General features: G+C 44.7%; 1 protein-coding gene across 3 annotated transcripts in view; it reads right to left on the bottom strand.

Moving 5' to 3' along the window:
• TNR (tenascin R) overlaps nucleotides 1-24,630 on the bottom strand; it is a 932,265-nt gene that overhangs the window by 764,995 nt on the left and 142,640 nt on the right. For all 3 annotated transcript variants that reach the window (XM_073593414.1, XM_073593413.1, XM_073593415.1), the window contains exon 2: nucleotides 7,225-7,325. The gene's annotated coding sequence lies outside the window, so the exon portion shown is untranslated. The remainder of the gene's footprint in view (nucleotides 1-7,224; nucleotides 7,326-24,630) is intronic.

The raw sequence follows: 24,630 nt of genomic DNA, 5'->3' as shown, positions 1-24,630 counted from the left end.
GAAACTCCCGGTAGTCCCGTTGGCCAGTACATGCCTAAATATAAACCTATGCGAGTTAATGCAATGCACAAGAATGCAACACACAAGAACAGCAATGTGTGATTTCTTGCATGGATCAGCTGAGCTTTCCACATACACGCATTATCAGTTTTGTAATATTTGGTGTGCAGTTTATATTCTTATTTTTTATTGTTCTTACTCCTTACCGTTAAGCTGGTGTTAACTGGACTGGAGGTTCTGGTGAAGGGTCTATTTAGAAGAACAGGAAATAGAGCCATGTGAGGTGGAGAATACAATGGTCCATGATAAATGGAGGATTTAATCCACTCAATATTCATGGGAGAAAATAACAATTTCACATCTATTTAATATTTATGTGTATGAAAGGAAAATTATCTAGATAGAAAATAATAAATGCATCCAGAATAATTTGCATATGGTGAATTGACCCCATAAGTTTGCAGTCTGCTGCTTTTCACTACAACTGACCTTTTAAAGTAGGCTGGTGAAATGCGTTGGAGGAGCGTGGCTTGGGGAGAGACAGAGCTGAATCCTTTCTGATACTCCTTGAACCAGGCATCTTTCCAGTGTGCACTTCCATTTATTTTCTTTTAGAGTCTGCAACTGGGTAGGATGGGCCATTAGGAAGCTAGCACCCGGCAGAGTTGGAATTACTGGGTTTGATGGAGCTTTGAGCGGTGCTTTGGGTTACCTGGGTCCCATTTTGATCTTTGTTGAAAATTATTGATGCTGGAATGGTGGCAAGTAAGAAACGTGGTAATCTATTATTATGAAACATTCTACTCTTTACTCCATTAATTGCGGGGTTTAAATTAGGCTAAAGGCAGCCTGTAAAAAGAGATGCTATTTAATGACTGTTCTGGTAGCCCATTTGTTAAAACTCCCAGGCTCCTGCCAGTATTTGACACTTCTGGGTGTGTCAACGCTATGGTTACTCCAAAGTACAATACATCCTACACATCTGAAGAAAATCTATAAATCTACATTCTTGTGCATTCATACTCATACCTATACTGTCTATGTGCCACACCCCATGTTTTGTCCATAGGGAAATGCAGACTGTATGCATGTAATGACAAGATTTACAGTGACAGAATGTACCATACTGCCAGTAATAAAGGGTCTTAAAGTAGAATGACCAGATATCACCTCCTTCTGGGGACAGATCCCTGGAAAAAATGTCCTCAATTTTATCCCCGATAAAATATTGTGCCTCTGATTTCTTTCCAGATTAATAAAAGCTTTCCTGACCCAGGGTAATAATTCTTCTTATTATTATTATCATATGCGATTTATATAGTGTCAACAGTTTACGCAGCGATTTACAATGTATAGGGGGGACACCACAATTACAGTACAGTTCAATACAAAAGGTACAGGAGGGCCCTGCTCGTAGAGCTTACATTCTAAAGGGAGGGGGTGGTGGTACAAAAGGTAATAGCTGCAGAGAATGATTTGATGGGGGTAATCCATCTTAGCAATATTTCTGTGACCGGCCTGTAACAGGAAGATGGAGGGGAGGGGTGTGCCCGCTCCTGTCTGTGCCATGATTACTGATGATATCACGTACAGATAGGTGCTGGATGTTCATCCTCTTTCAGCTTGCACAGGAGGTAAGAATCTGAATAATTTGCCGCCTTGCCCTTTGCTTGTGATGATGATCTGCAGCGCACACCTTAGCCTGCACTCTTGACCCAGAGCAAAGTAGGCTCTGCTGTTCTTAAACCATACACCTTTAAGCAACTCCCACCGTTGGCACAATTTGGTCACGCCCAACATTTTGAGTGGGGCACTTCACATGCCACTATTATTACTTCCCCCTGTGGCATGATCAATAGGTTGGGTCACCCTATCTTAAAGTAACAAATTCCCTCTTTTTGATCCTTTTTGATCTGGCAAATATGAATATAAAAGTTATTTTGTTATATCTGTTTGATAAATGCAAAAAATAAGGGACAGAGGGGGGCGCCTCTAAGGGCAGTAATATAGACACTGTTTAAATAGGCAGTTAAATGTGCACTCGCAAATCCCCAAGAAGGAACACCTGCAATGTAACAACAGCAGTGTCTATGTGTAGATCGTCCACTATACAGTCCAGGATGTCAGCAGCAGTGGCAGAACCGCATGGATGGGAGAGCCCGGGTGCTGCTCATCAGCTGTAGTGGAAGGACATCCAGAACCAGCGTGGAAGAGGAAGTGACGTCACGCCACCAAATTGTCCCAGGCGTGACATCACTTCCTGTTCCGCCCTTCACCGTGGTTTCAGCTGTTGTTCCACTACAGCTAACGAGCTATTACATTGCAGGCGTTCCTTCTTGGGGATTTATGTGAATGCACATTTAGCTGCCTAATCAAACACTGTTTTTAATACTGCACTTAGTGGTGCCCCCTCTGTCCCTTGTTGTCATTTCAGAGAATTGTTCCTGTCTCTTGGAGGAGCTGCCTTTTGTGCTTAAACTTTTATTATGGACTTTATGAATTATCATGGACTTTTTCAATTTGTATAGCACCTTGCTATAGGACTGTATAGGGTTACAGAGTTTGTGTACATCTGTTATTGTGCCGTATATCTTGAGGTTTTTAAATGCAAAAAATACCTGTTACTTCTGTCTTGTACACTCTGCAATGTTATCAGACAGGGTTGAGTTCTCCTCTGTGAACAAAAGAGCACCTCACCCAATGTTATTGGGATGGGGAATGGGGGCTGTGTTCTGTAGTACTCCCATGCTTCCTGTCTCAGAGTGAAAAGGGGTGATTATTGGTGCATTATTGGCTCTGCAAACGATGCCCAAGTTAAAGAGAAACCAGTTCATGAACAATATATGTGTGGCAAACTGTAAACAGAATGGCTCATACGAAAGAGTTCATTAATAAATGAAGTCCATATAGGTCCGGGGGCAACTCCGTGTAGAAGCAAGAAGTATATCTAGAAGAAATAGAGGGAGAAGCACAGGCGCCTTCTAAGTGTAGCTTTGAAGCAAAGATTTATAACAAGTTAAAATGAAACTACTCACAAGTGTAATTAAAATCAGGCATGTACAGTAGCTAAGCACTGTCGGGTAGGCGGTCCTTAGCAGTGCCGTCGGGGGGGTCCCCGCGGGACATGCTCATCCATCCTTCCCAGATGCGTTTGCAGAGCATGCGCTCTTTCTTCAGGCCTTTGTGTCACAACATTGCTCCACAAATGCATCGCCGATGCTGAGACATCCCAGCATTGTATCCGGGAAGTGGCAGCATCCCCAGTCCACCAGTGCGGTCCACGGAGCAGGAAGTGTCGGAGTCCACTGGTGCCGACCACCTGAACCACCGGATGGATGAGCACGTCCCTCGGGGCCCCCCAGACAGCCTACCTGACACAGTGCTTGGCTAATGTACATGCCTGATTTTAACTACACTTATGAGTAATTTCATTTTAACTTGTAATAAATCTCTGCTACAAAGCTACACTTAGAAGGCGTCTGGGTTTCCACCTCTATTCCTGTCTCAGGGTGACAACCCACATTGGGAGGCTCCCTCTCTATTCCTGTGCCACTGACGATATCTCCCCTAATGTAAATGGAATATTTTGCAGTATGCCATATATCAGGGGATATAGCTGAAGCTACAAACTCAGCAATAGCAATGCAATCTCTACACACAGAGAACAATATGAGCCAATTGCATTTGTGTCATTTGTTTGTGTGATTAAGAAGAATGCAAGTCTAACTGAACAAAGACTGACATTGGATTAAGTCTTTTCATATCATTTAGGGATGCCAGAAATTTAAGTGTGGAAAAGCCGCTACTATTGAAAGGAAAAAGAATGCTGTGTAATGAACTGAACTCTGGAAGAATGGGAGAATTGATTTGAGAACATGTATTTGATTATGATGCAAAGTCTATGGGGTATAGTTATAATATGGCAAATGACCAGCACTTCGAATGGGCTGCCAATGCACCACAATGGACCCTTTAACGGACCTGCACATTTTTTTTAATTTTCTTTTCTCTCAGTGTACCATAATGCACAGATGATTCACATATGTACATTGTGGTACGTTTAACACAAGTTTGATGTGGTGCAACACATCGTGGTTCATGGGTTGGATTTATTCACCATAACTTTACCGCAAATTACCGCACAAAGATGTGAGTCTGTCCTAAACATTTCCTGGCCTCATATATTCCGTCATATGGTGAATTTCTAAGACCCCTTTCACACGGAACGGATCTGTTTTGACGGACTCCACTTGCTCAGTGGGGATTGCTCTGTTGATCCCCGCTGAGCAGACGGATGACAGGTCCGTCTCCACTCACTGTACAGAGGCGGACCTGCTTTCCTCTTTGGAGAGATCGGATAAAAATGTACCGCCTGTCCATTTTCATCTGATCCCATCCGATCTGCTAGAGATGGAAAATAGGACCCCCATCCATCTGGATTTGGCAGACAGGATCGGATCGGAAAGCCACGGATGTCAGCGGACACATAGGGCTGAATGGATGGTCCGATCAGGTCCACTTGAAAAACAGACAGGCGGACCTGATCACCTGAGCCTGTGTGAAAGGGGCCTAAGACTTTTCAGATATTTACCATTAATCAAGACCTGCTGTGCTTGACCCCAGTGAATGTGGGTGGATGACCAAAAAAAAAAATTATTCAAATCGAAGTAAAACTGCTAATTCTTCATATTTGTTGCGCTCACTCATAATTGCCAACTGACTGTGATTTCAAGAGCTAGTCTCAAGTATTGAAGATCTATTTCTGGAAATACCGTTGAGTATTGACCAGCCACTGGTAGTTTGGTCCTATTTCCCCCTCTCAGAGCACACACAGCCAGGCACACAGAATTTTTTGCATGCTTCCTCTGGCTCAAAAGATCAGTGTGGGGGTTGCTTTTTAGGGTTTAGTATAAGAACCATATGAATCATTCACAATACTGGACATTCCTTCATGAAGCATCATGGTGGTCATACGTGTCTTCACCCCCTGGAAGGCTACGCGTTGGGTCTTCTAGGCTTGAGCTATAGTCTGTTTGGCCAGCTTCTGCTGTGATGCGTATAAGCCAGGTATTGGAGAATGTAACAGGGCTAACTCAGCGTCCCTACGGACCGTGGACCAGAACCCCCCCACAGAACCCGCCCCCCCGCTTATACATACACATAAAATATTTACATATAATGGACAGCGCTCCTCAAAGTCTCCACACATCCCTATATATATATATATATATATATATATATATATATATACACACACGTGTATTTTCCAAAAACACACCATATGATTCTACCCAAGATTGGACATTAGCTCACTATATGGTTTGACCGTCAAATGCAGAGAAAGCTAAAAAGTGCTTTAAATATATTCGACTTTCATTCATTCTGAAGGGCTTATGCCCCGTACACAGGGTCGGATTTTCCGGTGGAAAATGTCCGATCGGAGCGTGTTGTCGGAAATTCCGACCGTGCGTGGGCTCCATCGGACATTTTCCATCGGATTTTCCGACACACAAAGCTGGAGAGCAGGAGATAAAATTTTCCGACAACAAGATCCGTTGACGGAAATTCCGATGGTGTGTACACAAATCCGACGGACAAAGTGCCACGCATGCTCAGAATAAATAAAGAGATGAAAGCTATTGGCCACTGCCCTGTCTATAGTCCCGACGTACGTGTTTTACGTCACCGCGTTTAGAACGATCGGATTTTCCGACAACTTTGTGTGACCGTGTGTATGCAAGACAAGTTTGAGCCAACATCCGTCGGAAAAAATCCTAGGATTTTGTTGTCGGAATGTCCGATCAATGTACGACCGTGTGTACGGGGCATTAGTCTCGTATTTCCACTCAAGGTATTTCACACTTGAGGTATATAATAAGAACAGAAGTAAAAAAAAAAAAAAGCCTCCAATGATGAAACTATGCTTTTGTTAAAACATAAAAACACACACCTGAAACGCGTGCATAACAGCAGTAGGAATTTTTACTTATAGTCAAACCCACACTGGATGCTACACTTCCTCAGTTCTCATGTAAGAATAAGTTGAATCCATGAACACCACCCCCCCCCTCCCTCCACCCAATGTATTTTGTTGACAACCCAACTTCTCAGCTGCATTTTTATTCAAAGGAATGCATACGCTGCCATTTCTGACCAATTTTTAAAAATTCTTGCTGCCTGACTTTATCTGATCTTGAGGGTCCATGTACATCTTTGTGGTGCATTAATGCATGTTGTGTTAAAATAGTTGTAAACCTCAGACATGAAATATGAACAAAGCATATCTCTCTCTAGTGTGTACTTGTCTCAATTAGGAGAACTAAGTATAATTTCTGTCTGCTGCTTCGTTCCTCTGCTATCAGCATGAATCACTTCTGACAAGTTTTCCTGCCACCAAGAGAGAAATGATGACAGGGGAGGGATCTCCAGATGATTGACAACCTCAGATCTGTTCCTGTGTGCTGTGTAAAGGGGGTGTGCCCCTTCCCTCCAATCAGCTCTTAGACCTCTGCTCACTGAGCTCTGCAGAACGTGATCGCATCTCCTCATCCCCATTTTTTCTGGAAGCTCAGACAAGCTTTATAAATTCTGCACTTTCAACCAATGTCAAGGAGAGAAGACTTCCAGATAGACAGGTACAACTTATGTAGGAGACTTTGTTTCATCTTTGTGTATCACCTGAGTCACTTCGCTAGGTATAGGTAAGTGTTTACAACCACTTTTAGACAGCAGCCTGAAAAAATAGGCTGTAGAGGTACCCTAACATGCTAAAAATCATATCTCGCTTTTTTTTCACCAACACAACGCACCATAACACACACTGCACATTGCAGGCACCACAACAGTGCATTCGCATGCGCTACAATGCAGTTGTGGTGCCTGAGTGCGTTGTGGTGCAATTCAAAATGAATGCCAATGCAATGACGCCTTTTACCACGTCACAGAATTATAAATGGGCTCTCAAACTTTCTAGAAAAACAAGAAGTATATTTGGCCAAATTGACTTTATGTGGTGCTTCAAGTATCTACGCAATTTTTTATGAAAATTTTTTTTTGTCATTGAATAAATGTCATAAAAAAAAAACTATAAGATTGGTATAAAAAAAAAAAAAAAACGTCCTGTCTAAATTGACAATATTTCTGGTTCCCTCCTGAGGCTTAAAGCTCCTTGGTACCCAAGCTACAAGGTGACCCATACAAAAATTATAAAACCATTTCACATACCGGAAAGCAGGTTATCACAAGGAACGAGCTTCTGTTTCTCAACACGTTTCACGGATATTAAGCCGCTTCATCAGGAATGAGGAGGTGAGGACAGGGAATATCTATAAATCAAACATAAATTTGTAAAAGTACATGCATAAAAACATACATTAGCAACTACCAATACAAGGTTATAATAAAATATTGTTCACATCAATTTAGGATGCTCACAGTGGTCAAGGACAAAACTCTGTAGCCATATAATACTCGTGTTGGTAGGTTCCCTGGGTTTGAGGATGGGGGTGTATCAAAAGGAGGAGCTAGAAGGGAAGCATGGATGCGCAAATATCCATCATAATATATAATTCCCCACACTAAACTAATGCTGTGAACCAACCTAACAAAATGAGAGATCCTCTTAATATGCCCTTCTGATGGTATATACAGTATCTCACAAAAGTGAGTACACCCCTCATATTTTTGTAAATATTTTATTATACCTTTTCATGTGACAACACTGAAGAAATGACACTTTGATACAATGTAAAGTAGTGAGTGTACAGCTTGTATAACAGTGTAAATTTGCTGTCCTCTTAAAATAAATCAACACACAGCCATTAATGTCTAAGTCGCTGGCAACAAAAGTGAGTACACCCCTGTGAAATGTGAAAATATCCAAATTGGGCCCAAAGTTTCTATATTTTGTGTGGCCACCATTATTTTCCATCACTGCCTTAACCCTCTTGGGTATGAGTTCACCAGAGCTTCACAGGTTGCCACTGTAGTCCTCTTCCTCTCCTCCATGACGACATCACAAAGCTGCTGGATGATAGAGACCTTGTGCTCCTCTACCTTCCATTTGAGGATGCCCCACAGATGCTCAATAGGGTTTAGGTCTGGAGATATGTTTGGGCAGTCCATCACCTTTATCCTCGGCTTCTTCAGTATGTCACAGTACATATTGGCATTCATGGTTCCCTCAATGAACTGTAGCTCCCCAGTGCCGGCAGCACTCATACAGCCCCTGACCATGACACTCCCACCACCATGCTTGACTGTAGGCAAGAGACACTTGTCTTTGTACTCCTCACCTGGTTGCCACCACATAAGCTTGACACCATCTGAACCAAATAAGTTTATCTTGGTCTCATCAGATTACAGGACAGGGTTCCAGTAATCCATGTCCTTAGTCTGCTTGTCTTCAGCAAACTGTTTGCAGGCTTTCTTGTGCATCTTCTTTAGAAGAGGCTTCCTTCAGGGACGACAGCCATGCAGACCAGTTTGATGCAGTGTGCGGCGTATGGTCTGAGCACAGACAGGCTGACCCCCCAACCCTTCAACCTCTGCAGCAATGCTGGCAGCACTCATTTGTCTATTTCCTAAAGACCTCTGGATATGACGCTGAGCATGTGCACTCAACTTCTGTGGTCGACCATGGCGAGACCTGTTCTGAGTGGAACCTGTCCTGTTAAACTGCTGTATGTTCTTGGCCAACATGCTGCAGCTCAGTTTCAGGGTCTTGGAAATCTTCTTATAGCCTAGGCCATCTTTATGTAGAGCAACAATTCTTTTTTTCAGATCCTCAGAGAGTTCTTTGCCATGAGGTGCCATGTTGAACTTCCAGTGACCAGTATGAGTGAGAGCGATAAAACCAAATTTAACACACCTGCTCCCCATTCACACCTGAGACCTTGAAACACTAACGAGTCACATGACACTGGGGAGGAAAAATGGCTAATTGGACCCAATTTGGACATTTTCACTTAGGGGTGTACTCACGTTTTTGATGTCAGCAGTTTAGACATTAATGGCTGTGTGTTGAGTTATTTTGAGGGGACAGCAAATTGACACTGTTATACAAGCTGTACACTCACTACTTTACATTGTAGCAAAGTGTCACTTCTTCAGTGTTGTCACATAAAAAGATATAATAAAATATTTACAAAAATGTGAGGGGTGTACTCACTTTTGGGAGCTACTGTATCAGTATATTAGAGACTAATGGATTGGGACCGTGACCTATATCAAAGATCATACACATAAGTCCATTACAACCCATACATTAAAGTGTCACTAAACCCACATCATAAAAAACCATCAATAATTGCATACCTCCCAACTGTCCCTGATTTCGAGGGACTGTCCCTGATTTGGAGCAATGTCCCCCTGTCCCTCATTCCTCCTCATTTGTCCCTCATTTTGGTCTGATCTACTGTATATAGATGTATATAAAATGCATTTTTTATCTATCAAAAAGTGTTTCCCAGCCCTAAATCTTTCTTCTGATTTCTAAATTGCTGCATTTGTAAATTCCAAAAGCCAATATAAAGGAATAGTAGTGGTAAAAAAAAGCACTTATGGGTTTAACCAATCTTGTTTTTTTGTACCATTCTCCCTTCAGGGGGCATGGCAAGGGTGTGTCCTATGCCTGCATACTTTTGCTGATAGGTGTCCCTCATTCCCTTCTCAAAAAGTTGGAAGGTATGATAATTGGTGTATTATTACATGCTGTTCATACTCACTCTGTCACTATGGGGTTTGTTTTCTGTATTCTGCAAAAAAACCTGGTTGATCCTGCTGTTCCCTACAGTATCTCCACCCTCTGTTCATGTCCCCAATTAATCTAGGGATTTTGCAGCTGCGTTGGCAACTCTGCACATGCTCAGTTTTCAGTGAGTTTCTATGCTGAGTATTTCCTCCCTATCACATCTGAGCAGCCCATGTGACTATAAAGTCACACATATAGGCATATACACAGTAGTAAATAACAGCCCACTCCCTCCTCCTCCATGCCCATTAACCAGCTAAACACAATGGGGGTGGCATATTACATGTAGATTAATGGAGGCTTCACGTCCCTCTTATTTTAAGACACAGGCTGGAGGGACGTGACACAGCCTGTGACTGGCAGAAATCCACCCACACCATGATATTTCCACAAAATAATAAATATTTGATTTCAAATATGTATTTGTATGCCAATTTAATACAGTTTATTGATATTATTTATTTATTTTTACTCTGTATTGCAAAGGTTGTTTTTTGTTTGTTTTTTTTTAACATGTGACTAGCAGCAGAGGACTAGAAGCTCCTCTTGCTTTTGTTTCCCTGCAGACAGGCTGGGAAAGATCTGGGTCTTAAAGGTTTTTTTTAATTAAAATTATTCCAGTGCTGCCATCGAAACACTGGCGATAGCGATTCGCCATAACCCAGACATCTTGGGAATAGAAAGCGGGGGGAAGGACCATACGTGTGCCCTATTTGCAGACAACCTTCTGCTGTTTATCACGTCCCCCCATACCACACTACCAAATCTTCTATCCCTATTAAATCGATTTGAGAAAATTTCCGGCCTGCTATTCACTCACAATAAATCAGAAGCACTGAATGTCAATTTACAACTTCAACTCTTCAGAGTATTAAATCTCAATTCCCTATCCTATGGCAACAGTCGTCCCTCTCTTATTTGGGCATCAAACTGACTTCTGATGTAACCTCCTTGTACAAAGCCAATTATCCTCCCTTGTTTGCTCGGTTACTTGAAGACGTGAAGGCATGGTCTGATGTGAGTCTGTCTTGGATCAGTAGAATTGCATCAGTTAAAATGACAGTCTTACCACGGTTACTGTATTATTTTTGAACTCTGCCAATTCAGGTCCCTGTTGCTGCCACGCTCCATTTCCAATCTAAAATCCTCAATTATATCTGGGGTACCAAAGGTCCTATAATAGCTCAGACCATGATGTATGCCTCCAAAGACTTGGGTGGTATGGGAGTGCCTGAGTTTCGGAAGTATTAAATGGCTGCGCAGTTGGCACAATTACTCCAACTCCACGGCCATCACTAGGTTCCACTGGAGCCTCAGGCGAGCACTCCGCTGGCAATGGACCTTATCCTTTGGACTTCCCCACAGCATCGTAAAGCTATTTTGTGTCCAACACTTTCACATTCCTTTAACATCTGGAATATGAGTTGCAGGAGATGGTCCATACGGTCTGCACATACCCCGGTGGCCTCACTCTTTGGCAATCCCCTGTTCCCCCCTGGCATGCAGCCTGATAGATTTGGTTGGTGGATAAGTAAGGGACTATATTGCATAGGTGACTACCTAGACCACAAAGGAATACGTCCTTCCTCGCACTTCACAGGCAGTTTGGGGATGCCCCCCGTGCATTTCCTTCAATCACTACAGAAAGATGTGTCAGACCTGGCAGTACGCACCATGTTCGAGAACAGGTGCATTCAGGATGCTGTCCTCCGGGGGGGACATCTCTGTGCTCTATAAACAGTTTACTGTCCCTACTACCAGGCTATCAAATCAGGTGGCATGGGAGAGGAATCTGGAAATAAGCCCTGAGGTGGAGGACAGGCGCAAATGGAGTACCCGAATCCACAAAGGCACCGCCCTGATCGAAGCGGGATACAAAGTACATGCCAGATGGTACTTGGTACCAGACCGCCTCACCAAAATGTATCCAGGTACCTCAGCTTCTTGCTTCAGGGGTTGCAGGCAGGTAGGTTTGCCACTACATGTATGGTGGACATGCCCCAAGGTTCGTCGCTTCTGGATGAGGGTCCACTCATTCATTTTCTCAGTCACAATGGTCAATATTGTTAAAGATGCTAGTGTCACCCTACTGAACAAACCAGTGGATAATATCCCTAGACATACTCAGACGCTAATATACTATATATTCTTGCTAGCTAAAATTGCCATTGCGTCAGCTTGGAAAAGCCCTATTATAGACATAGCTCTGATGAAACATAAACTAACGTGGATCATGTTGAACGAAAAGGTAGTGAACATTCTGCGTGATAAACAACCTCTCTTTGAGAAAATATGGTCCCCCTGGCTTACATACCTACAGGTCCCAGATTCGTAAAACTGTTCATTTGGACGACTGACTGAGGATTCCAGGACGGACTCAGTCTTCTTTCTCCCTTCCTGCCTTCTTTTTTTCCATTTCCCTTTTTTCACGCTCACCTTTGGTATCAGGTTTTCATGTTTTTCTTTCTCTAAATTCAAGTTAAAATGTGTTGGGGAGGACACACACCAGAACTAACCTGCATTCTGGGTCTTCATAATTTGGTGTTAAGCCCCGCATTTGTTTGTTTATTTGTTAACCTGACTCATTTGGAGCAAGCAAGGATTGTTCGCAGCTCTACCTAACTATCCTCTACTGTGTTACTAAAACATTTAATAAAAACCATTGAAACAGAAAATGATTACAGTGCTTTCATCCACATACAGAAATAGAAGGGAGAATGTAAATTTAAAAAGTGTGTGTTTAGTATCACTTTAACCTCCTCATGTGAGCCAACTTCACAGCAAACTTTAAAAGAACTTTAAAACTTTCTGAATAACTAGGTACAAGCACGCAGAAAGAAAAGATTAAAATCAGGAACCCGATGTGCCTGGCTATTACAGGTCAGTGAACTCATAAGCTTTTGGATCAGTAAGAAAGCCAGGCAAACAGTATTTTTGAAAGAAGATTTTAGCTATAGGAATTTCTTCCTTGTTTTACACTTAACAAAAAAACATAATGGTTAGAAGCTGACCGCTATGTGCAGCAGAAGTTGTTCTTTTATTAGGAAATTTTGTGCATAAAGAAATTTGTGTATGAGTGATTAGAAAAGTTAAATAAAAATGAGTAAAATAGAAAAAGCAGGCATGAGTCTTATAACAATAAAAATACTCAAACTCTTTGCTCTTTTGTGAACAGTGGTAAACAAACAGCTGTTTCTATATACAGAAACTCCGCTATTGCATTTCTTATGTATTTGGTCCTGTTTTACAGAATGGAATCAACAAGTATTATGGCTGTGCAGATGTAATTATATAAAATGTGTGTGCGCCTTATTCCAGTTGTCATTTTGCAGCAGTTGGAAGACGTACAAAAGCAAGTAATGGATTGGCTCATATAACTCATCAATTGTCACTGAACAAATAAAAACATGCCTTCAAAGCACAATTCAGCACATATATAAAAAAAAAAAAAAAAAAACACAAATTATTGCACTAACATATAAAGTGAGTACACCCCTCACATTTTAGTAAATATTTTATTATACCTTTTCATGTGACAACACTGAAGAAATGACACTTTTCTACAATGTAAAGTAGTGAGTGTACAGCTTGTATAACAGTGTAAATTTGTTGTCCCCTCAAAATAACTCCACACAGCCATTAATGTCTAAACCACTGGCACCATTAGGACTTTCTAGACACTGTCATCCTAACAATCAATGATGCCAACAGTTGATAAGGAGGATGTCTGTTGCCTCCACAGCATCCTTGTTTGACCCTCCTCGGCCTCTTTCCCTTAGCACCGGGTCGCAGTGGTGGACTGGTGGAGAGAAATTGAGGGAGAAGAGAAACATTGGAATACTAGTCAGTACCAGTGTGCAAAAGTGTAATTTGCTTTGGAAGAACAAAATCCCCTCTAACATTGGGTGTCCTACATGGGTGGATGTTGCTGAATTATTTAAAACTATTAGAATAATTTATTAGATTTTAGAATGGGGTACCTCGAGACTGTCCATGATTTTAAAGTGGGGCCTTGACTGAAAAAAGGTTGAGAAACACTGCTTTAGCCAATTCTGTAGCAGGTTTCTGTTATGAAGGAAAACAAAGTGTTTCACCATATCCCTTAAAGACTGATTCCTGAATGAGAGGTTTGGCTCAATATATTCACCTGGTGCACCCCTCTGAGTTCTAATGAAGTTGCAATGTCGGCATCTCTTTTGGAAGTATTTAACTCTTAGGGACAATTTCAACAAAAATGAAATTCCTTTTTAGATGATGCCAACAATTGACTCGTATCAGAGACTCATGTCAGATGTCTGATAAAATCAGTGAGCCAATCACACAAGCAGGAAATTGCATTCCTGGGGGCGTACAGGACACCTAGAGGTTGCCATATTGCGTTGACTCTTTTGACAGTTTTAGATTAAAGTTGAAAGGTATTGTTTAATAACAATAAATTACAGAATGACTTGTGTAACAATTTTATTCTGTATGTTATATTATTTTAACAAAATTGAATTAAAATGTCTTTGTAAGTGCTGCTAGTGTAAGTACCCACATTTTCATTAGTTTTGTCAGCTACTTATCTCCTTTACAGCAGCACAAACTGGGAGAGGGAGGGCCAGAACTAGGAGCCAATCAGATATGCTGACAGGAGGGCAAGGCAGTGAGACAAAGGCATTGGCTGCTGCTGCTCATTCACTGTTCAGCTATAGGTTGGTTTAGGTTGGAGGTGGGGAGGTGACCTGTCATTATTACTTGACAATAGAAGAGACAAGGTAGGTCACCAGCCTCCTGTACTATATGTCAGAGCTGTGTATATCTCAGGGGAGGATGAATGTAAATAAAAGTTATTTGGCAGGTCAAGCAAAGCCTTTTTGTGTATTTATATTGTTTTTTTTTTCTCTCTGTTTGGAGTTCAGCTGTAAAGAAAGCAAACTTAATTCACCCAGGATGGTATATTCAAGGCCCTTTAAGTAAAATCAATACCGCATACATTATTCTATCTATTTATATTTGAAATTAAGTCCTGTCCCAAAGCTGTTTTCCATGATGGAAGATATTAATCCAAATACACCTGGATATGAAACCACCTAATGCAAGCTACTGAACATCATTTGATATTATAAACTGCAGAAAGGTAGCATTACATGTAGAATACGTTACCATTGATGAATAATTCTAAATAATAAACAAATGCCCAGAGGAGCAGACCTCTTTGAACATATTCCCTCTGGAAGGCGATCTCGGATCTCACAACACAAGCCAAGTATTTTTAACCCCTTTTATGCCCCAGGGGTATATTGTGCCGTTAAGACTTGATAGATTCTGGTTGAAGGGCTTTAGATATAATTTTTTTCCTGCATTTTATTTATGTATTTTTTTTGAATGCGTACGAAGTGTTTGCATGCAGTGGTATGTCTCTGTGCATATGTGCTTAAGCTACTAGAAACAGTGCCTGCTTAGATTATGAAGTCTGGCCCAGAATACATAAAATGTGGAGTGCCTTCTTGATGGTCAGTGATTATATTATATGTAGTGACTAATACGAAACTGCATAAGGGAAAGGACCAGAGCACGACCCGAGAAACTGCCTGCATACCTGAGCACCACAGGTTTTGGGCTCTCTATAATAATCTGTTAAAATGCTCCTTAAGGTTTGTCCCTTTGTGCTGTAGATCATGAACCACTTTAGCAGGTAGTAGCTCTCCACAGCATAGGCGTGCACACAGGGTGTGCTGGATGTGCCTGGGCACACCATAATCATCCTTTGCGGGGGAGATTCCCCCTGCTGTCCAGGCCCCCATTTTGCTCTCCTTCCCCCTTAGCACTGCTGACACCATCCACTGAACTACTGACACCAATCTCTGCCCTTCTGACACCACCTACTGCCCTACTGACACCAATCTCTGCCCTACTGACACCACCTACAGCCCTACTGACACTGTCCACTGCCCTACTGACACCAATCTCTGCCCTTCTGACACCACCTACTGCCCTACTGACACCAATCTCTGCCCTACTGACACCACCTACTGCCCTACTGACACTGTCCACTGCCCTACTGACACCAATCTCTGCCCTTCTGACACCACCTACTGCCCTACTGACACCAATCTCTGCCCTACTGACACCACCTACTGCCCTACTGACACTGTCCACTGCCCTACTGACACCAATCTCTGCCCTTCTGACACCACCTACTGCCCTATAGGGATGAGCCGAACACCCCCCGGTTCGGTTCGCACCAGAACCCGCGAACGGACCGAAAGTTCGCACGAACGTTAGAACCCCATTGACGTCTATGGGACTCGAACGTTCGAAATCAAAAGTGCTCATTTTAAAGGCTAATTTGCATGGTATTGTCCTAAAAAGGGTTTGGGGACCCGGGTCCTACCCCAGGGGACATGTATCAATGCAAAAAAAACTTTTAAAAACGGCCGTTTTTTCGGGAGCAGTGATTTTAATGATGCTTAAAGTAAAAAAAAAAAAGTGAAATATTCCTTTAAATATCGTACCTGGGGGGTGTCTATAGTATGCCTGTAAAGTGACGCGTGTTTCCCATGTTTAGAACAGTCCCTGCACCAAATGTCATTTTTAAAGGAAAAAATCTCATTTAAAACTGCTTGCGGGTTTAATGTCATGTCGGGTCATGGCAATATGGATGAAAATCAGTGAGACAAACGGCATGGGTACCCCCCAGTCCATTACCAGTCCCTTTGGGTCTTGTATGGATATTAAGGGGAACCCCGCACCCAAATTAAAATAAGGAAAGGTGTGGGGCCACCAGGCCCTATATACTCTGAACAGCAGTATACAGGCGGTGCAAACAAGACAGGGACTGTAGGTTTGTTGTTAAGTAGAATCTGTTTGTAATTTTGAACATTTTTAACGTGTTTAGCTCCAGCCAAAAAATCTTTTCTAAGCTTTTTGGAAAACATAGGGAAGGGTTATCACCCCTGTGACATTTGTTTTGCTGTCTTTCCTCCTCTTCAGAAGATTTCACCTCACTTTTTTGTCCCAATGAAAAATGTTTTTTGAAAATTTGGGTTTTTTTGTGGAACAAGGATTGGAAAGCATCAGTGGAAAGGAGAACTTGTTTTCCCATATTAACTCTTACAGGAGAGAATTTCCCTTCCTAGGGGTAGATTTCATCTCACTTCCTGTTGTCTCCTTCCGTTTGCAAGTAGGAGTCGTTTGTAAGTTAGATGTTTGAAAGTAGGGTCCTGCCCTATATACTCAGCAGAAATTTGGGCCTTAGGTGTTGCTGTGGCCACAACACTGTAAGCCCTCACAGGGCCCTGCTGTGAAATATTAGATCAAGAATTGTAATTACATGCCCCTGTTGAACAGGAGCTGAAAAATTAGGCCTTAGGCACTGGTGCTGGTGCCACAACACTGCAACCCCTCACAGACACTCTAGTTGGAACGCAGGAACGAGCCCTGCTGCAAATTATTGCTTCAAAAATTGTAATTACACGCCCCTGTTAGACAGGGGCAGAAAAATTGGGCCTTAGGCACTGGTGCTGGTGCCACAACACTGCAACCCCTCACAGACACTCTAGTTGGAACGCAGGAACGAGCCCTGCTGCAAAGTATTGCATCAAAAATTGTAATTACACGCCCCTGTTAGACAGGGGCAGAAAAATTGGGCCTTAGGCACTGGTGCTGGTGCCACAACACTGCAACAAGCTATCAGCGTGATGATTGAGGAGGAAGAGGATAATTACTCAGGGATAGTCACTCAGCATCAGCATAGGCAGTCTTTGAAGGGATCTGAGATTTCAAAAAAAATTATTCGGTTACATCAGCATCAGGTGCTTGGTAGCTGGTGGTGATCCAAGACTCATTCATTTTTATGAAGGTCAGCCGATCGACCGAGTCGGTGGACAGACGCACCCTGTGATCGGTTACCACGCCTCCAGCAGCACTGAATGTGCGTTCCGAAAGAACGCTGGATGCAGGACAGGCCAGTAGCTCAATTGCATACTGTGCAAGCTCTGGCCAGTGATCCATCCTCAAGACCCAGTAACCCAGAGGATTTTCGGTGGGAAAGGTGTCCAAGTCTGATCTTGCCCCTAGGTATTCCTGCACCATGTAAAACAGACGCTGGCGATGGTTGCTGGAACCGATCATACCTTGGGGCTGCGGACCAAAAAATTGTCTGAACGCATCGGTCAGACGGCCACCTTCTCCACCGCTCCTTCTTTGACTGACCGAAGCCTCAGCAACACGTTGTCCAGAAACAGGAGTTTGTAACCTCCCAGTCTCTGGGAACGCGTTGCACAGACCTTTCTGCAAGGCCTCCCGAAGATGTTTCATCCTCTGCTCCCTCTGCGATGGCAAGATAAGGTCCGCAACCTTACCCTTGTAACGTGGATCAAGGAGGGTTGCCAGCCAGTATTGGTCCTTCTCCTTGATACCACGAATACGAGGATCCTTACGCAGGCTTTGCAGGATCAGGGAGGCCATGCAGCGTAGGTTTGCTGAGGCATTCGGTCCGGAGTCCTCTGGGTCACTAAGAACGACATGGTCCGCAGCCACCTCCTCCCAGCCACGTACAAGTCCATGTGTTTCTTGGGACTGATCCCTTAAAGACTGCTGCTGATGCTGAGTGCCAGGCTCCACCTCCATACTGACACAATCTTCCTCCTCCTCCTCTTCCTCCTCGTCCTCTTCCTGTGTGATCGGCGGGCACGCAGGAACACTGTCTGGATAAAGGGGGCCTTGAGAGCTAAGGAAGTCCTCCTCTTCCTGCCTCTGTTCTGCCTCAAGTGCCCTGTCCATTATTCCACGCAGCGTGTGCTCCAACAGGTGGACAAGGGGGACAGTGTCACTGATGCATGCACTGTCACTGCTCACCATCCTCGTGGCCTCCTCGAATGGTGACAGGACAGTGCATGCATCCCTGATCATGGCCCACTGGCGTGGGGAAAAAAAACCAAGCTCCCCTGACCCTGTCCTGGTGCCATAGTCGCACAGGTACTCATTTATGGCCCTCTGCTGCGTGTGCAGCCGCTGCAGCATGGCCAACGTTGAGTTCCACCTGGTGGGCATGTCACAGATTAGGCGGTTCTTGGGCAGGTTAAACTCCTTTTGGAGGTCCGTCAGCCGAGCACTGGCATTATATGACCGGCGGAAATGCACACAGACTTTCCTGGCCTGCCTCAGGACATCCTGTAAGCCCGGGTACCTGCCCAAGAACCGCTGCACCACCAAGTTAAGGACGTGAGCCAAACAGGGCACATGGGTCATTTGTCCCTGTCGGAGGGCAGAGAGGAGGTTGGTGCCATTGTCGCAAACCACCATTCCTGCCTTAAGTTGGCGTGGCGTCAACCACCTCTGAACCTGCCCCTGCAGAGCTGACAGAACCTCTGCCCCAGTGTGGCTCCTGTCCCCCAAGCACACCAGCTCAAGCACCGCATGGCATCTTTTGGCCTGCGTACTTGCGTAGCCCCTTGAACGCCTACGGAGCACCGCTGGTTCCGAGGAAGAGGCAATGGAGGAAGAAGAAGAGGAGGGGGTGGAGGAGAGAGGTGTGTCACAATCAGCATTTTGGAGGCGTGGTGGCGGAACAACCTCCAACACTACTGCACCTTGTCCTGCATCCTTCCCAGCTGCCAGCAGAGTCACCCAATGCGCCGTGAAACTTAGGTAACGTCCCTGTCCATGCCTGCTGGACCATGAGTCAGCGGTAATATGCACCTTACCGCTGACCGCCCTGTCCAGCGAGGCATGGACATTGCCTTCCACATGCCGGTAGAGAGCCGGAATCGCCTTCCGTGAGAAAAAGTGGCGTTTGGGTACCTGCCACTGAGGAACCGCACATTCCACAAACTCACGGAAGGGGGCAGAGTCTACCAACTGAAAAGGCAGCAGTTGAAGTGCTAGCAATTTTGCCAAGCTAGCATTCAACCGCTGGGCATGTGGATGGCTGGGAGCAAACTTCTTTCGGCGGTGCAGCAGCTGGGGCAGGGAAATTTGCCTGGTACAATCTGACGTCGGTGTACCAAAAGCAGATTGCCCACAAGTACTTGGCTGTGACACACCTAATTCTACACCTTCATTCCTCTCACTGCAGGTCTCAGAGAGGACTGAAGGTCTAGTGGGGTTGGAAATCTCAGCTGATGAGGAGCAAGGAGAGATCCTCTTTGTTCTTTGGTGTGGGTCTTTTAGATACGCTTGCCAACGAACTGCATGGCAGGTCAACATATGTCTGGTCAAGCATGTGGTACCCAAGCGGGAGATATTTTGGCCACGCGAGATACGCTTGAGACATATGTTGCAAATAGCAGCGGTGCGATCTGATGCACTCGTCTCAAAAAAGGCCCACACCAAAGAACTTTTTGAATAACGCGCAGAGACTGCAGCGCCCTGCACATGTGGAGCTTTGGGGTGTGATGCAGTCAATGTGCTGCCCTTAGGCTGGCCCCTGGAGGGCATCCTGCCTCGTTGGTGATGTGCTGCCGCCTCCTCCTCCTCCTCCTCCTCCTCCTCCTCCTCCTCCTCCTCTCTCCTATCAGGCACCCACGTTGAGTCAGTGACCTCATCATCCCCTCCCTCCTCATCACTGGAGCAAACCTGGCAGTATGCTGCAGCAGGGGGAGCATGACTGCCAGATTGCTGTCCTTCTTGGGCACCCCCTCTGTCCGCGCTCATGTTACTGCCTTCATCGAGCTCAGTATCGTCATCAGAGCCTTCCAAACGCTGGGCATCCTCCTGGAGCATGTACCCAACACTGTGGTCAAACAGTTCGAGGGAATCCTCATGAGGACATGGTGGAGCTAGGGAAGGAGTCACTGATGACATTGAGCTGAGGGAAGAGGCCGCTGCTTTGCCAGACAAAGCACCCTGGGCATGGGTGAGAGAGGATGAGGAGGATGAGGACGGCTTGGTCATCCACTCGACCAAGTCTTCCGCATGTTGCGGCTCAACATGGCCAGCTGCCGAAAAAAAGGCCAAGCGTGTCCCATGGCCACGTGCTGATGAGGATGCACCGTCTCCACGACCAGCACTAGACACAGAGCCTGCTTGCCCTCTCTTATTGGCTTGTGACTGTCTGCCTCTCCTTCTTGGCCTTCCAGACATACTAATGGCCTGTAGCTGCACTAAGCTGGGATAGAACACCTGTAATTTTCTTCAAGTAGCTTTATATACTGTAACCAGACAAGCCTGCCTGTCAGTAGGAAGATAAGAGGAACGGATCTAGCTGAACACTGTGAGCAGGACGCACTGTACTAAATGTAAATAGTCTAGCTGCCTGACCGTGGTACTAATAGGATCAAATAGAACACCTGTAATTTTCTTCAGGTAGCTTTATATACTGTAACCAGACAAGCCTGCCTGTCATTAGGAAGATAACAGGAACGGATCTAGCTGTACACTGTGAGCAGGACGCACTGTACTAAATGTAAATAGTCTAGCTGCCTGACCGTGGTACTAATAGGATCAAATAGAACACCTGTAATTTTCTTCAGGTAGCTTTATATACTGTAACCAGACAAGCCTGCCTGTCAGTAGGAAGATAACAGGAACGGATCTAGCTGTACACTGTGAGCAGGACGCACTGTACTAAATGTAAATAGTCTAGCTGCCTGACCGTGGTACTAATAGGATCAAATAGAACACCTGTAATTTTCTTCAGGTAGCTTTATATACTGTAACCAGACAAGCCTGCCTGTCAGTAGGAAGATAACAGGAACGGATCTAGCTGTACACTGTGAGCAGGACGCACTGTACTAAATGTAAATAGTCTAGCTGCCTGACCGTGGTACTAATAGGATCAAATAGAACACCTGTAATTTTCTTCAGGTAGCTTTATATACTGTAACCAGACAAGCCTGCCTGTCAGTAGGAAGATAACAGGAACGGATCTAGCTGTACACTGTGAGCAGGACGCACTGTACTAAATGTAAATAGTCTAGCTGCCTGACCGTGGTACTAATAGGATCAAATAGAACACCTGTAATTTTCTTCAGGTAGCTTTATATACTGTAACCAGACAAGCCTGCCTGTCAGTAGGAAGATAACAGGAACGGATCTAGCTGAACACTGTGAGCAGGACGCACTGTACTAAATGTAAATAGTCTAGCTGCCTGACCGTGGTACTAATAGGATCAAATAGAACACCTGTAATTTTCTTCAGGTAGCTTTATATACTGTAACCAGACAAGCCTGCCGGTCAGTAGGAATTTAACAGGAACGGATCTAGCTGAACACTGTGAGCAGGACGCACTGCATTAAATGTAAATAGTCTAGATAGAAGATAACAGGAACAGATCTAGCTAAACTGAATACAGTGTATATATATATATGCAACACCTGGGATGCATATATATACACAATACACTGTAAGTGCAGCTAACTGACTGACTGTTCTGCCTAATCTATCTAACTCAAATCAAATGACACTGTCTCTCTCTCTCTCTATCTCTCAGCACACCGGAACACACACTACACAGGGCCGCCGTGCAGGCGGCCTTATATAGTGTGGGGTGTGTACTAAATCCCCTGAGCCATAATTGGCCAAAGCCACCCTGGCTTTGGCCAATTACAGCTCTCTCTACTGACAGCGCTGTGATTGGCCAAGCATGCGGGTCATAGTGCATGCTTGGCCAATCATCAGCCAGCAATGCACTGCGATGCCGCAGTGAATTATGGGCCGTGACGCGCCACACGAATTTAGCGCGAACGGCCCATAACGTTCGCAATTCGGCGAACGATCGAACAGCCGATGTTCGAGTCGAACATGGGTTCGACTCGAACACGAAGCTCATCCCTACTGCCCTACTGACACCAATCTTTGCCCTACTGACACCACCTACTGCCCTACTGACACTGTCCACTGCCCTACTGACACCACCTACTGCCCTACTGACACCAATCTCTGCCCTACTGACACCACCTACTGCCCTACTGACACTGTCCACTGCCCTACTGACACCACCTACTGCCCTACTGACACCAATCTCTGCCCTACTGACACCACCTACTGCCCTACTGACACTGTCCACTGTCCTACTGACACCAATGTCTGCCCTGCTGACACTGCCCTACTGACACTGCCCACTGCCCTACTGACACCAATCTCTGCCCTACTGACACCACCTACTGCCCTACTGACACCAATCTCTGCCCTACTGACACCACCTACTGCCCTACTGACACCAATCTCTGCCCTACTGACACCACCTACTGCCCTACTGACACCAATCTCTGCCCTACTGACCCACCTACTGCCCTACTGACACCAATCTCTGCCCTACTGACACCACCTACTGCCCTACTGACACTGTCCACTGCCCTACTGACACCAATGTCTGCCCTGCTGACACTGCCATACTGACACTGCCCACTGCCCTACTGACACCGCCCACTGCCCTACTGACACCAGTCTCTGTCCTACTGACACCGCCCACTGCCCTATTGACACCAATCTCTGTCCTACTGACACCGTCCACTGCCTACTGACACCGCCCACTGCCCTACTGACACCAATCTCTGTCCTACTGACACCGTCCTCTGCCCTACTGACACTGCCCACTGCCCTACTGACACCAATCTCTGTTCTACTGACACCGCCAACTGCCCTACTGACACCAATCTCTGCCCTACTGACACCGCCCACTGTCTACTGCCCTACTGACAACGTCCACTGCTCTACTGTCTGACACTGTCCATGTTTTATTATAAATAAATATATATATATTTATACACACACACGTGTTTCAACTTTGGGGTGCACACCTGTACTCCACATGTTTACTTTAAGGTTGGCAAGATTGCCACCTGTCCCATAGTGCATTTTTACTTCTTTTTTTTTTTTTGGCAAGTCTTAACTAACAGAAGGATTGATCCTCTTCTTTTTGAAAACTGTGACTTAAGCAAAGAGATCCTCTCCACCCCAAGTCTTATCATTAGATTGGTTCCTCTATACCAGTGCTAATACCAGGTTGGACCCCCTTTTGCCTTCAGAACTGCCTTAATTCTTCATGGCATAGATTATACAAGGTGTTGGAAACATTCCTCAGAGATTTTGGTCCATAGTGACATGATAGCATCACACAGTTGCTACAGATTTGTCGGCTGCACATCCATGATGCAAATCTCCCATTCCACCACATCCCAAAGGTGCTCTATTGGACTGAGATCTGGTGACTGTGGATGCCATTGGAGTACAGTGACCTCATTGTCATGTTCAAGAAACCAGTGGTGAGATGATTTCAGCTTTGTGACATGGTGCATTATCCTGCTGGAAGGAGCCATCAGAAGATGGGTACACTGTAGTCATAAAGGGATGGACATGGTCAGCAACTATACTCAGGTAGGCCGTGGCATTTAAACAATGCTCAATTGGTACTAAGGGGCCCAAAGTGTGCCAATAAATTATCCCCCCACACCATTACACCACCAGCCTGAACCTATGATACAAGGCAGGATGGATCCATGCTTTAAAGGTTTTTTTTTGCCAAATTCTGACCCTACCATCTGAATATCGCAGCTGAAATTGCATCTTATCAGACCAGGCAACGTTTCTCCAATCTTCTATTGTCCAATTTTGGTGAACCTGTGCGAATTGTAGACTCAGATTCCTGTTCTTAGCTGACAGGAGTGGCACCCGATGTGGTCTTCTGCTTCTGTAGCCCATCTGCTTCAAAGTTCGATGTGTTGTGCATTCAGAGATGGTATTCTGCATACCTTGGGTGTAACGAGGGGTTATTTGAGTTACTGTTGCCTTTCTATCATCTCAAACCAGACTGCCCATTCTCCTCTGACCTCTGACATCAACAAGGGATTTTCCTCCACACGACTGCCGCTCACTGGATATTTTGTCTTTTTCGGACCATTCTCTGTAAACCCTAGAGATGGTTGTATGTGAAAATTCCAGTAGATCAGCAGTT

The sequence above is a fragment of the Aquarana catesbeiana genome, linkage group LG07 (assembly GCF_042186555.1).
Source record: "Aquarana catesbeiana isolate 2022-GZ linkage group LG07, ASM4218655v1, whole genome shotgun sequence".
Lineage (NCBI taxonomy): Eukaryota > Metazoa > Chordata > Amphibia > Anura > Ranidae > Aquarana > Aquarana catesbeiana.
The sequence above is the reverse complement of the archived record's forward strand: the minus strand, read 5'-3'. Positions and strand labels throughout refer to the sequence as shown.